At 41.0% G+C, this 15706-nt stretch overlaps 1 long non-coding RNA gene across 1 annotated transcript in view; it reads right to left on the bottom strand.

Moving 5' to 3' along the window:
• Positions 1-1160: 1160 nt before the first annotated feature.
• The window catches only part of LOC144586854 (uncharacterized), a 34852-nt gene continuing 20306 nt past the window's right edge, over positions 1161-15706 (bottom strand). The window contains exon 2 of the long non-coding RNA XR_013541914.1: positions 1161-15490. This is a non-coding gene — a long non-coding RNA (uncharacterized LOC144586854). The remainder of the gene's footprint in view (positions 15491-15706) is intronic.

The following is a 15706-nucleotide window of genomic DNA, read 5'->3' as shown; positions in this document are numbered from 1 at the left end:
CACCATCCCCCCACCCGCTTTCTACTTCTGGAAGCTATTGGATCGAGAGAGAAAAAAATACACTGCTAGATAATGTACAAAATATTGGTATCTTGTACATTCGCGAAGGCTTTCACGGCCAGAATCTAATGGTTGTTGTGGGTTTTTGGGGCTCTTTGGCCGTATTCTGAAGGTTGTTCTTCCTAACGTTTTGCCAGTCTCTGTGGCCGGCATCTTCAGTGGACAGCAACCTGGAGAGGGTACCAGAGCACAGAGTGCTGTCCTCTGAAGATGCCAGCCACAGAGATGGGCGAAACATTAGGAAGAACAACCTTCAGAACACGGCCAAAGAGCCCCAAAAACCCACAACAACTATTGGTATCTTGTTTTACTTGACAGTGTTTTCGCAAGGGAACTCCCACCATTTATGTTCTACTTTTTTCAGTGCTCTTGAGGTGACCTACAAGATTTCCCTCCTTGTATCCATATGACAACTTTGTGAAGTGGGCTAGGATAAAAGGAAGGTAGTGATTGGCCCAGTATGAGCTTCATAGATGATTGTGGATTGCACTTAACAATGCCATCTGTCACACCACCAGCAGGTTATGAGAATTCTGGTAATATGCGTTGTTCATTTTCTTTCCTGGCATTGTCACACAGAATATGAAGTCAGACCTCAGGACGGGCCTGCAAGGAATTACAGATGGACACCAATCACTGCTTTTGTGTTGCACTGTAGCTGTAACATTCTATTACCTTATATATCAAGCACTTTCTGCTTTGCTGCTTACGTATGAAAACAGCCTGTTTGTTCAACAGCTCAATTTTATCTTTGACAAAACAAATTAGCGAATAAATTCAAATGCTCCAAGTGTCTTGAGGCTCTGCTTTCTTCTCAGTCGTCCCTCTGCCCGAGCAAGGTGAGGATAACAGAGGGCTGGAGGCCCATGTCCTCTTGTCTTGAAGGAATCTTGGCTTCATGAGGCTTACAGTCACTTCCTTCACAAGAAGATGGAGGACCGAAAAGATGAGCCAGAGGCAATAAGGAATGGGAAGTGTGTGCTTTAGTGGGATGTGGCTGGTAATCTGTATTTAATGGCTTTTTACCGGAGGGTCTGTTTGACTGTTCCAGATTTTTTTTCCTTTTCCTTCTTGGTTCTCATTTTTATAAGCTATCTAATGCGTGGAAACATCAGTTCTGGGCATATGTTCATGTCCCTGGAGTCTTGTTCAGACATTTAGTGGAACATTTTCTAATTCAAAAGATAAACACTTTTGTTGGACTTGTGGAGCGGAAATTGTTTTTGTCACAGCAGGTGTTGCCCATTAGTTCTACTCGAACTGGACACCCTAAGCTGGGCTTTCAACGGGATGCATAATCAAGACCTGACGTCACTATTGGATGAACTGTCCTTTTTAGCCACTTTCCTGCCGACCCTGTGCCTTCTCCATGAAACATCCTGTTTTCCAGCCCTCTAAATTTTCCGTGTCCTGCATGGCATTAGGGATTGCATCACCTCCTGGGCACATGGACTTTGCTTTCTGGAGAGAGCTTGAGGGGGCATTATCCCCCACCATCTCAATCCATATTTTGTCTAGACTGAATATTTTGTTATAAGAATATGAGTGACGTCATTTGTCTGTTCTTGTCGATTACTGTGTTGTCAGGTCATGATCATTTGCAGCGTCTGTAATCTGTAATGTGCCATCTGTACAGTGGTGCCTCGCAAGACAAATGCCTCGCAGTAAGAAAAAAAACTTGCAAGACAAATGGTTTTGGCAAGGGGAGTTGATGTACAATGTATTTCCAGTAGAATGTAAGGGATAATTTAAAAGGCTTGATCTCCACACACCCCTTGCTTCAGAAAAGAAGAGGAAAAGAGGGGATAAGATATGGCTCTGAGGCTTCATATATACAGAAAACTATTAGCAAGACAAATGTTTCCTGTGGCCATGCTTCGCAAAAAGAATGTTTTCCATTTTTTGTTCCTGCCTCATGTTTGCTGATTTTTAAATGTTTTTCTATGATGTCTAAAAAGTTAGGTTTTTGACTTAATTTTTTAAAATCATCTGCACAATATGTATGGTTTTAAAGAGCACTTAATAAACCCTTTGTAAACCAAATTTGACTTTGTTCTGACTTTTTTTGCCCATAGGAACGCATTAATTAGATTTCAATGCATTCCTATGGGAAAACGTGTTTCGCAAGACAATTTTTTTTTTTTGAAATACAACATTAACCATGGAACGAATTAAATTTGTCTTGCGAGGCACCACTGTACATAGACAGCACATGAAAGAGGAGTGTGGACCTGAGTGGTGTCCCAGATGTCACTGGAGCACAGTTCTCATCAGCCCAAAGTAAAATAGCCCAAGGAAACTGGAGCCCAACCATTCCTGGAGAGCCATACATTTTCTGTGAATGTAGTCTTGGGTTTACACAAAGTCAGTCTCCCTGTGACCATGCAAACAAAAACACTTGCACATGTGATTTCAATCTAGAAATTAGAGCTTGGAGAGTGATGCAAGTAATATAGTTACCTATATCAAACCATTTTTTCTTAAAATAACACCATGTATTTTAGATGCTAACAAGTGGAAATTAATAGCCAAGAGTCTTATGGCACCTTAAAGATTAACTTGAGTTATTTATCACAAACTTTTGTGCACTGTAGTGATCCTGCCCTCTGTTGACCCCCAGTTCTCCTTTTATGGTTCATTGTGAAGCTGGTGGGCTTTTTAAACTGTTCCATAGCATTAGCAGAAACGGGCAGTTTCCTAAAGATCTCATAACTTCCACATACACACACAAGGTAAAAATATAGTAGTCTGCTCTAGTTTGTCGGAGTTGTTTCTATTCCATATCATCTTTTATCTTTGGTTCATGCAGAGGTGATCTAATGCCAAACTCAGTTTAATTAAAAAAAAAATACGTTGAAGTGACTAGAGAGAAATATCTCAGGGGTGGCTGTTCAAAACATAATGCTCAGCTTTGTAAGTCAGCAGAATGCCACCCAAACTCCCCACATCCTCTTGTAGAACAAAGCAAGTGACCACATGGGGAAAACACCATTCAGATTGCTCCAGTGTGAAAAAAGTAGAAGCTCTCAGTGGCAAGGGAAAATGCTTTGCTTTGGAAGCAAGAAAGGCCTGGGCTGATTCAAATTGGCCTTTGCATCATTAAAAAACCCTGAATACATCTGTTTTACTTCCACAGCAAATCCTGTACTATTTGCCTATGTAGTCACAGCCTGAAATGCTAAAAAGGTCATGAATCAGAGAGTGTGATCACATGAGGAAATAGACTGCATTTTGGACTGCTTCTGGAGTGAGCCAGCGTAATCTATTTCCCAGTGATCACACAATGTGCAGGAAATTATGCTCCAGACGGACTTCAATCTGTCCCCAAACTGGACCTTTTGGTCCAGCGATAGGGCTGCTACAGTGTGCAATGATTGATTGTTTGCTCAGTAGAACTGGCTTTAGGCATCCATTAAGGATTCTACAGCTTTCATTGAGTGCTATGTCTACCTGTTTTGCATGGATTCAAGTGTACCACACCAAAGTTACAGTTCTTAAGTGTTTGTGCTAGAATTGTTTCCTTAAAGCTTTTTAAAATTATTGTTCCTTGTGCAGATCTTGTGCAGACCTTTTGCTTCATGTTTTCATAGCGTTTCCTGTTAGAATATGATCCAAAGCAACACCTAGGTATCTGGGGGCAAAATAAGGATCTATTTGGATGCTCTTTCAGGTAGCATGAAGGTTCTGAAATGGCTGCTTATTTCTCAGATGAAGGGTGCATATTTGAATCTTAGCAGGGTTGGGTTTAATGTACACCAAGTTCTTCTAATGTATTTATTAAGAGATGTTTGGCTGTCTGAAAACTGTCTGAGCAGCAAATGTGAGATTGCCAGCATAAATAAAACTTATGGTGCCTTGGTGGTTGATCATAGGTGTAAATGTTAAAAAAATTAGGAATCAATATACTGCCTAGGGATAAGTCATCACAGTCTGCCATTGGCTGCATTGTCCTAGAAAATTAACAAAAAGTCTGATTTTGCAAAAGGGTTGCTATTACTTTAGTTAGCTTGTAAGGCCTAGTTAGATTATAGAACTTGTGCAGTATTTGTGATGATGAAGCACAGGCGGCCAAGAGGTCAACCAAAGCTATCCCTGTGGTCTTCCTAGTTTCAAAACTATCCTCAGTACATTGCGCTACATGTAGGATAAGTGCTGTGCAGTTCGTCCGAGGTCTAAAACCAATCTCTTGCCGGATGAGGAGTGGTTCCATTAGACGGTTGTGAATCATTCTTTCTATTCAAACTTTGGAATTTTGGGGGGGGATCTGTGTGGGTTCTTTGCCATTTCACGTTAGTAATCTCTTGGACTTTCTCAAAATTTGGGGGATCATGAGAGAGTGAAGAGAGTTATCAAAAAAACTAAGAAGCCACTTGTTTATTACTGTGCTAAAATGCTTTATACGTTCTACACACCACAGGTTCCCAACCCCGGGTTGTGATCCTCAGAGGGAATTGTGAAACATTTTCTGGGTGGGTGGTGGGGGTCACTGCAGTTATGTTTAATTGCAATTATTTTTTTATTATATTAAATATGGCATAAACAATGCTGTTGTATTTTAATCCTCTTGGATCACAGAGAGATACATTTAATTTGAACTGGAATTGCAGGCAATCTAGAGTTCTTAGTTATTTCTGTATTCCTTTGGGCAGATTTCCCTTCCAAAAGAGCTCATTTCTCTCAAAGGCCTTTGGAGGACTGGTATCAGTCCTTTGGACTGAAGCATCAGCCCAGCTCAAAGAAACCTAAATGAGGTGAGTGTGCGGTGTACTCTGGGAACAATGACGCCCAAGATGGCAGCAGAATTGAAAAGTTGTTGCTCTGGCAGTGGCACTGCATTTTGCTCTGCCTGAATCTCCCAGTCTTCCAGGTGCAGCAATGGTGGTGCAGTGAAGGGAGAGGGGACTTGGGCAGGGAGATGCCTCTGGGCCCTGTATGAGTCATGGAGGAGGAGAGCGAGAAGGGCAGCTGAATGTGCTCACATCTCTCACGTTCTTCAGGGAGGCTTCTTACAGGTCTCCCAGCAGCTTAAATAACAACATTTGATAGTACTGCAGCAAAGGATTTCTCACAGCATGAATGTATCCTGCAATGCAAGGCTATTTCACTAGCTAATTAGCTGGCTACCTATGTTAACTAGTCCAACCAACCAACCAGCCAGTTGGGCATTGTGAATTGTAACTCTTTGTTCGACTAATGCCTGATAAGAAGCTGAGTGAGCATTCTAGCAGTAACATTTCTCCCTTCCTTTGCACAAAAGTGGGTGTTGTTTGGACATGCCTAGGGGAGGGCTACGGCTGGCTGCACGTAAACTGGCTTGGCAAGAGGTGCTTCAGGCACACAAGACCTAATAATCACCCAGCAGGACTGGGTGCTTTCTGCTTGCCAGGAACAGCAGGTGATCCTTAAGAAAACATTTTATTTTGGATTGCGCTCCCCAGTCTTAATGCTTCAGGGCAAAAACCCATCTGTATCTCATGTTATAAAGAGATTTAGGTATATATACAAAGTATATGTGTGTGTGTCTGTATAGTGTTGCACAATTTTGCATTGTTGTGGCATGACATTGCTCAACTGGCCACGTGCAGGATGCTGAAGATTGCCCAATTCTTCCCACAAGTATCAGACTTGAAACAAATGCCTTACTTTAAGGCATCAATTACTGGACAGAAGATGAGACTGAGGTGGATCATTAGGTCTGCTCTTGTGGCTGATTCTTTGATTGATTCCAAGGTGCTATAGACAGCACATGATGCCAATGAAAGACTCTTCTTGACAACCTGTGGCAAACAATGTGATACTTTGCCCATGGTCCAAACAGCTCACCTACAGAAAACCAGGCACCTGCTAAACTGCCTTTATGTTCCTCTGGTGTCAGAGGTCTTACAAAAAGCCATGCTTGCAAACAGCCTTCCTCTGTGCCCTCACCCCCTTTTTAAAAAGTAACTTTCCAGTGGAATCAGCTTAAATTTGCACATGAACAATGAACAGCACTACTTTCACAGCGATTTCAGTAGGGTTGAAAGATTTTCCCCTCTGTACTACAGTCACCATCACTGCAATGATAGAGTCTGCATGTTTGAAATACCAAGATCCTAGATTAATTCCACACACGCACCCTCATGTGCTTATGTTATAATGGTCGATTCAGGGGCAGAAATCCTGTTGAACAACTTATGCTGTGTAAGGCTGATGGCGGTGTCAGCCATGGTGATTTTTTAAGAAAAAAAAATATCCCCCCTCATGTTTTTAAGCTCCCTCAGGATACCTTTTGTCATGGAGAAGCTGTTGGGAGCTGCAGGATAGGGAAAGTCTTTAATTTGCAAAAAAAAAACTGATGCAGCTAACAATGCCATCAAAGTTATGTGGTGTAAGATGAAGCAAAAGGATTTCAGTCTGTATGTTTAAGAATCAACACCAAGATCTTAAATAAATTCACTTCTAGGAAATGTCTTCGTATTTCTCATACAGAAATGAGAAGACATTTGGTGTCTTCTTCTTGCAGCATTCTTAACCTCTGAATATGTGTTTTAGCATTCACCAAACCTGTGATTTGAAGATGTCAGCTCTGCCTCGTGGTTAAACCGCTGTACTGCAGCCAAAACTGTGCTCATGACCTGGGGTTCAATCCTAGGTAGCTGGCTCAAGGTTGACTCAGTCTTCTATCCTTCTGAGGTCGGTAAAATGAGTACCCAGCTCGCTTGGGGGGGGGGCAATGTGTAGCCTGCATAATTAACTTGTAAACCGCCCAGAGAGTGCTTGAAACGCTATGGGGAGGTATATAAGCAGCACACTTTGCTTTTTTTTTTTTTGCTTCATTCCTGAAGACCCAGTTGTTGTTTAGTTGTTAAGTCATGTCCGACTCTTTGTGACCCCATGGACCAGAGCACGTCAGGCTCTCCTGTCTTCCACTGCTTCCCGGAGTTGGGTCAAATTCATGTTGGTTGCTTCGATGACACTGTCCAACCATCTCATCCTCTGTCATCTCCTTCTCCTCTTGTTTTCACACTTTCCTAACATCAGGGTCTTTTCCAAGGAGTCTTCTCATGAGATGGCCAAAGTATCGGAGCCTCAGCTTCAGGACCTGCAAAGACCCACTGGATACACATAAATAACTAAGAAAGAGCTTTCTTCCCTGTTTCTCCTAGACACTTAACAGACTCTTCTAGGGTTGGGGTGAGATACACTTGTGCCATTTAGGGACCAAAAACAAAACATTACAGAACATTTAGAAATGGCTGCTGCATGAAATCTAGGTCCTAGCCCAGGCCTGAAGAATTATAGTCATCCTTTCATATAGGATAGGTTTTAAAAATTTGATTCTATGGCTTAATTTGTTTTTACTTGAAAATTTTTATTATGTTTTATGGTATTTATAAGCTACATTGAGCACTTCCTAGAAGTGGAAAAGAAGTTAAATGAAGGTATGGCTGAAATGCAGTGATGATATTATGATGATTCTCTAGTTACTAGGGAGCTTATGCCAGATGCCTCATGGGACAGTGGAATTTATACCCCTTAAATATTATTGGACTGTATCTCCCATTAGTCCCAGCTAGCACAACTATTGGTGAAGTAAAACACCATAAGAGCCACATGCTCCCCATCCTGGCAATCTCAGGATCAGGTTGTGTTGGTGTGTGTACACTTCATTCCTGTTCTCCATTTTTCTTTACAGCCTTCTCAATAGTCACAAATTTGCAAAGTAAGTTTGGAATAAATGCCTTTTTAATCAGTTACATTGAGGGAGCCAACCTCCCACCACAAAAAGGGAGCTTGAAGGTAATATTCTAGATAACACTTTAATCTTTACTCGTTACTTTTTCAAGGAACAAGAGGTAATAACACTGTTTTTTAAGTGACAGGCTAGCTCTCTGAAACATTCCTTTTTTGGGCATGCAGCAAGTAATGTCATCATTGTGTTATTGTTATTGGTAACATTTTATTGGCCAAAATTCTGTTGCTTATTGTACTAAATCACACTAGAGTAGGCCTATTGAATCCACAGGGATTCCGTGAGTTGGCTCCTTTGTAAGGTCCATTGATTCAAATGGGTGCACTCTAAATGTACCTTAGAGCACATCCAAACAGGAGAAATTGGAGATGTTGCACTTAAAAGGTTCTTATCTTTAGTGTGATCTATTTTACCTTTCACTTGAGCCCTCCATTCCCACTGATCAATGTTTTTTCTTCCACAAGAAGGGTCCAGATAGGTCTTTGGATCACCACAACTTGTCTCTCTTTAATGACATTCCTCTTCACACTCCCTTTCCCATCTTTTCCTGCAGCTGTCATTCAGCAGGCTTCAGCCTTTCCTCTATTATATATATGGTAAGTACGTGACATAGCAAAACAGCAATGCATCTACCCAGCATGGTACACATAAAATATCTTGTTTATCTAGAATAGTGCTGCATCAATAGGAGGGAGTCCTCCACTGTCTATTTCAGTGCCACAACCCACAAATACATCACAGGGTTGTCACCTCAGATAACATCACCCACAGGTCTACTTTGATATGGACTAAACATCCACAGAGGCTAGTAAACAGATTAATTAGAAGTGCTCATAATCATGCCCACCCCCCCCCATAACCACTGTGCCAAAGCACAACATAAGAGCTCTTAAAAAAGGTGGGATGGAACGCTGTAAGTCAAAACACATGTGGACACCATATACCAATCAGCACCAAAAGCAATTCAAATAATGCTATTCTGCCAGTGCAGACTTGCCCTTGCTTTAGCATAGGACGTTGCAGTTAAGAGTTGGTCAATTTGAATCAATGGGACTGACAAAGGAGTTGGCAATCCCTATTGAGTCATTGGGGCTTCCTTTAGTGCAATTTACAATGCTAGGCAACAGGATTTTGCCTGATGTGGAAAATAATCCAGGGACTGCTCTGTTCTACTTTTAAAGGAAAAAAAATTAAATAGGAAATAAGGATCTGACACTAGTTGCAGGAGCAGTGCTGAGCCCCTTTCTGCCCCAAGAACTAAACTGTCTAGGAAGCATTAGAAGCCTTGTTACCACAACATCCTGAAGTGCCTACAGCATGGTGATGGCAGAGTAAAAGAATGCTCCAGGCACTCCGGGAAGTTATGGGCAGTTGTCTCTTTCACTTCCTGGACTGTGTAACTGCCACAGAAGGGACAGGATTTCATTTTGCTCTGATCAGCATGGAGCCCCTTTTTTTAAAAAAAAATTACAAACAGAAAAGAACGCACTCCTCCTGCCCACTTTACATAATTGATGCTCAACAGTAATGCAAAAAGTAACTTTTAAAACCAAGACTACATTCAAAATAAGTTGCCTTCGGAGGTGATTAACAAGCAACCCATGACTTATTTTTGCAAAGGAACATTCTGAGTTCTGGATAGTGAGAGACCTTCTAAAGTAATTTTAAAAAAATTGAAATTCTGTAGGCCACAGGTAGTTAAACTAGAAATTGCTAATAATTATTGAAATTTAACTTTCACTAGGTAAAGCTCAGTTAGCAGGATAGATACACACCTCATTTACCATGCAGTGGCTAGTAATAATGAGTTTCCTGTTACACCAGTTGATAGGAGAGCATAAAGTATAATTAATGGAAATATTTATTTAAATCACAGCAGATAAAACAGAGATAAGATCTGTGAAATGAAAGTGCAATATAAAAGAGAGTAAAAGGAAACAACAAGAGACGTATAGTGTCTCCCAGAATTACTCTACCTCATTGTAAAAATTGAAGCTTTTCCCAGAATCAAAGCAAGCTAAGGCCCCAGAGCAATCAAAATCTGCAAAAGTAAAAATTACATGAGGAAAAGTAAACTGAGAAGCATCTCCATGCGAATGAATGTGATTCTGAGTCTGAGGCCCAATCAACAATGGTTTCTTGCTCCACTGATGCCCCTGATTCTCTTGCATTCTGGCTGGCATCTTTACCTAAAATTCATTTCTGTGTTGGTAGATGGCAATCTGGGAGAAAAAAAAAACTGCTTTGGACCACTTTTATTTATTCCCAGAAAGTAAATCACCCCTTTGTCCTGTGGTATATGATGTGACCGTAACATCTTATCACTCTGGGCCTGGAGCCACTGGAAAGTATTCCATCTTGTAGCCTGTCCATATTGTTCCATTGTCTTCCAGCTCAGCCGGAGCCTTGTTGCTACAGTAATCATGTATCTGTCTGTCTCTGTTTGTTCATTCCATCATGCAAAAGTCCAGGCTGGAATGAATCCTCAGCCCTTTTTGCCAACAGGAAACAGTCAGCTGTGCTGTAGATGAAGCAAACCAAAGACTGCCTCAATGCCATTCCATAGGCAGGCTGTTCCACAGGTCAGTAGGCCATTCCATAGGCCATATATCTGTAACCTAGTTCAGTCCATATGTCCACAGGCCTTATATCCAGTGTACCCTGGTGCCATAAAAGTAGGACCAGATTAACAGAGGTTATTACATTACCAAACATTTTGGACTTACATTCTAAAGCACTCTGCTGCATCGACTCAAAGCAGAAAATTGCTGGAAGTCAGGAGGGTAGCAGCTTGCCTGTTTATTTTAACTCAAAGAAAACAATTGACTCTTCAGAATTAATTTCAATATGACTGGAAACAGATGGCTTGAGAGATGCTTCCCAGCCCCGAAGCATCAGGATAGTTATGAATTCCTGGGGGCTTATGTTATGCTTGCTTGCCTGGAGTATTAGAAAGGAGACACTTCCAAGTGGGCACAAGGAAGAGCTCCAATAGGCTTGCATTCCCCGGTGCTGATTTGCCAAGGAAAGCTGTACAGCAAGCATGCTCCTATACTTGGATGTTCCTTTCCACTGGAAAACGAATGAAAGAAATCTGTCAAGGCCTCTATGACAGCCTTCCCTAACCTGGTGTCTTCCAAACATGAAGTGGTGATGGCTAGGGATGATGGGGATTGTATCCAAGATATCTGGGAGACACCAAGCCGAGGAAGGTTGGGGATGAGTCCTACCTTGCTCAGCATCCAGGGGCCCCATTCTCAACACACACAGAGGGCGGAAAGCCCCAGAGATCCTCTAGCAAATTCGGATGTCATTTGCAACAATTTCCGAAAGGGATAGCTAGCCTAACATGAGATGAGTTGATTGAATAATGGAAACCACTTTGCAAAACCTGAGCAAGCCTGTTAATTATATTACATTTTAGAAGTAGTTGAGTCATAGAGTCACTATAAGTCAGAAAGGATTTGATGGTACATAAAGCTGGCTGAATAGCTCAGTGGTTTAGCTATCTGACTGCAGAACTAGAGTTCGATTCCCCACAGTGGCTTCTGTGAGTAGAGCCAGCCTGTGTGGCCTTGGGCAAGCTGCAAATGGCCCAGAATGCCCCCCAGATAAAAGGGAATGGTGAACCACTTCCGAATATTCTCTACTTAGAAAACCTTGATTTTTAGATTAGATTAGGCATCCTTCAGTCTCGAGAGACTATGGTAACGTGCTCTGTATGGAGGACTTGGAACAGCGTCTAGTGTGGCTGAGAAGGGCCATTCAAGAGTGACAGTCCCTTCCACACTGAAGACAGATGCAGTCTGTCCCCTGTCCAGCTCCCTGATTTTGCTGGTTTCAGGACTGCCTCTTTGCCTTGGCCTGCTGGACAGCAGAAAACCCTGAAAAGGGTTGCCATAAATCAAAATTGACTTGACAGCTCATGAGTGAGTAAGAGCAAATATGCTGTAGGATGGAACCAAAATAAGACCCCTCTTAGAGTGGGTGGATGAGCGTGAACTATGAAATTGTTATGTGCATTGTCAGTGGCAACTTTCTCCCCTAGCAGGTCTTCCATTCACTTTTCAGACTAGAAGGATAACACATAGATCAGGTTTCCAGTGTAGAAAGTGTATGATTTTGTAGCTTGAATTGGGAAAAGACTGAGGAATAACGAAAAATAGTCATATGAAATCTGGACTAACCTTATCTGTTCTGTGTTTCCTAGTGTCCAGGAATGAGTGGCTTAAGACTGTCTTTGCACTTTAGGTAGGCAGGTTTTCATCCTTCCAGCAGCACATTTTTGTCTGATCCAGATTTTCAGTGCCCTCAATGAAAGGCATAGTCACTCAATGCTTTATTGATACATGATCAATTTCAAGCAAAAATAACCCCTAAAAGATTATGTTCATTCTTGGCGTTTATGAGGTGGCAGTGGTCATGGCTTAAGATATGCAGATGACACCATTTTACTGGCAGAAAGCAGCAATGATGTGAAAAAACTTTTAATGAAAGTGAAAAAGTGTGAAAGCAGGACTGCAGTTGGGCAAAAATCATGACTAAAGAAGAACTACACATCTTTAATGCTGTCCATAAAGAAATTGAAATAGTGAAAGATTTTGTATACCTTGGTTCAGTCATCAATCCAAATGGAGGTTGCATCCAAGAAATCACAAGAAGACTGAGACTTGGAAGGGCAGCAATTAGAAAAGGTAATCAAATATAAGAATGTGTTGCTGAGACGGAGACCAAGATCATCCACACTCTTGGATTTCTTATCACCAGGTATAGGTGTGAAAGCTGGACAGGAAAGAAAGCTGACAGAGAGAAAAATGATTTGTTTGACTTACCGTGTTGGGGGAGAATGTTGTGGATACCCTGGACTGCCAGAAAGACAAACAAGTGGGTCCTAGATCAAATCAAGCCTGAACTATCTCTAGAGGCAAAAATGTTGAGAGTGAGGCTTTCCTACTTTGGACACATCTTGAGAAGGCAAGATCGTCTGGAAAAAGAAAATAATGCTTGGAAAGGCTGAAGGCAGCAGGAAAAGAGGAAGACCAGATATATGTGATGAATTGGTTCCCTGAAGGAACCACAGGCTAGAGTTTACAGGAGCTGAGCAGGGCAGTTGAGGACAGGGCATTTTAGAATGAGATTGCTCATTCATAGGGTCACTATAAGTTGGGGAACAAGTTGGCAGCACATAACAAGAGAGGTCCTGGAGAGCAGCCCCATGCAGTGAGACTGATGATTGCTGTAAAAGGAACCCTTTCAAGGTCAGTTTCATATATTAAAATTGAGAGGAAAATGACCTTGTGGTGAGTTTTCTATCTCAGAAATAGCTGCATGAGTTTACTGTAAGGGTGGGCAGAGGGGAAGATGTGGCAAATGTATTAGACACCTGTGGAGCCCCAGAGCACAGTTAAGCATTGAGCTTCGTGTCTTTTAATCCAGCAAAGACTTCACAAAGTTTTGAAACTTTAGATATGGCTTGTGTTTGGACTTGTTTATCCTCATCTATAAGGTTATGAAACTTCCCTCCCTTATATGCAATGTATTAGTTTGATTTAATAATAGCATTGAGGCTTCCTAAAGTATATTTCCAGGAAAACATTATCCTCCACAAGAGCTAAATGCTATTCAATATCTATCATCCTGATTTCCCCTTTCACCTTATCCTTGTCCCTTGAACATACCATACTCATATGCAAGCACGCTTCTTGGCATGTCCTGTTGCTAATGTATGTCATAGGACTGTATTGGATCAGCTCTTAAATGAGTCACCAAGGTGCCTACTAGGATTGTTGGTTGATATTTCTTTCCACAAGAAGCTGCAACATTTCACATTATGGCTGTTCACAATTACTCATATTTACTGGGGAACTAGACATGTAAATACTTATCTCCTTTTCCTCTTCTTTTTCTTCACTGAATACCACCAGATAGAATGTCTAGACCAATTAAAACCACAGAGAACAATTGTTTGAATATATAGTTGCTGCAAGCTTTCAAATTAGGGTGTGTTGCTGAAACCCATTTGAATAAATCAAGATAGTGAATTAATCAGAACAATTTGCTTTGTTGTAATTTGAGTCACAGCCTGCATTGCATTGGAAATCACAGTCAGTGCTCACACAGGGGCTATGGATTGATTTGGAAATTCATCCTTTATACATGATGAGATGTGAATCACATTCCAGCCCACAACCCCCTCTTCCTTCCTTCCTCTGGTCCCACCTCTGCTGATCCTTTTGTGAGATGTAAATGTGGGAAATAATAATAACCTGGCCCCCAGTAAAAAGATGACAGGATCATTTAGCGCTAACCTCATATACATAAGATTTTTTGATAAAATTCAGAGGTTGATCACGAGAGAGGAAAGAATGTGAGAGGGGGGTCTCCCTTGACCTGAACAACATGTTCCAACTGCCTCCAGACACACAAGAATGTATCACAACTAGCCAAATGGGAAAAGGCTTGTTCAAGTCATTTCAGATTGAAAAAAGTAGAAGCCCCCACAGCAGCAGAGAAAAGATGCTGCTTTGGGAACAAAAAAAGAGGGACGGACTGTTTCAAATCAGCCTTTGGTTCATGCAGTCAGTAAGAAATACTTTGAATTCACCCACTTTATAAGTGGAGCAATCCTGCAGTATTTGACTATGTAGTCACACTCTCATTCTTATTATTGAACACTATTGGACTTGATTTAATTTGATTTAATTCATTTGGGTTTTGCCCAATATACAAAGCGGTACAGGGAGGATAATAGAGAGCAACATTGCTCCATATTGTAAAGCAGAGTGTATGCCATATATTAGGTATGGCTTGTGTGCAATATACAAAAGAGTTTGGTATTTAAAAACACATGATTTATGATTGATTGATCTACTTGCTTTCTTTCAACACTTTTATCCCTTCTTTCTATTTAAAAAATGTCCAAGGTGGCAAACAATGTTGGAAAGAATTAAAACAAGATGATATAATAAAAACCTGTGAGATTAAACTAAGAGAACAGCAAAAATCAAAACCAGTGTGAGGGACCAGCAATCAATGAAAGAACTTCAATAGTTAACATTTGGGGTGGGGGAAAAAGATGTTTGTCTTTACCCCTTGTTAAAAGGTGCACAGTGATAACACAAGCCAAACTTCCACTGGCAAGGTTATGTTGGCATAACCACTAATAAGGCCTAATTCCTTATATCCATCCACCAAAGTTAAGGTGGTGGAAGAGTATGGAGCAGGAATTCAGTAGATGATCTATGAGTGTTCTGAATTAAATACTTATTTATCAGTTGTATTTATATTTAACCTTTCCTCCAATGAACTCAATATACCTGGCTGTTCTCATTTTACAGCCTCTTTTGTTTTGCTATCTTATGGTTTCACTGGGGAGTAGCTGTTTATATTGATTTCTGTTGTTAAATGTTCACAGCCATCTTGTGTGTATATTTGCACAGACAGAAAGGTCTATGTTTAATGCATACATAACTAAATAAAAGTGCACACTCCCTAAAAGTCATACAGATAAAAAAATTAGAAAGAGTTGTATGCCATTCATAGGGCAGAAGACACAGATACTAAGATATTCTGGGTATGAGTTATTTATGTCTTTAAAATTCAAGATTAAAAAAGGGTGTAGAGTAGAGACATTAGAATGGTTCCTTTCTCCCTTCAGCAGAGCTGCTCGACAACTTCATGTATCTGTTCTTTGAGGTCCTGCAGTATTAAATAAATGGAGAAGAAAGACAAAATGTTACTGGACTGACTGAAAATGAATTAAGAAACATGGCACACAACAGTGGAAGAGTTATGCTTTTTGTTATAGGACTGAAGTTTGCTCATGCAAAAAGTTGGATATTTTCCTGCTGTGAAATCAGGCAAGAGATAAACAGTTCACAATTGGTGGAGTTTGCTGTTGTAAATTGCTATATT

The sequence above is a fragment of the Pogona vitticeps genome, chromosome 2 (genome assembly GCF_051106095.1).
Source record: "Pogona vitticeps strain Pit_001003342236 chromosome 2, PviZW2.1, whole genome shotgun sequence".
NCBI lineage: Eukaryota > Metazoa > Chordata > Lepidosauria > Squamata > Agamidae > Pogona > Pogona vitticeps.
The sequence above is the reverse complement of the archived record's forward strand: the minus strand, read 5'-3'. Positions and strand labels throughout refer to the sequence as shown.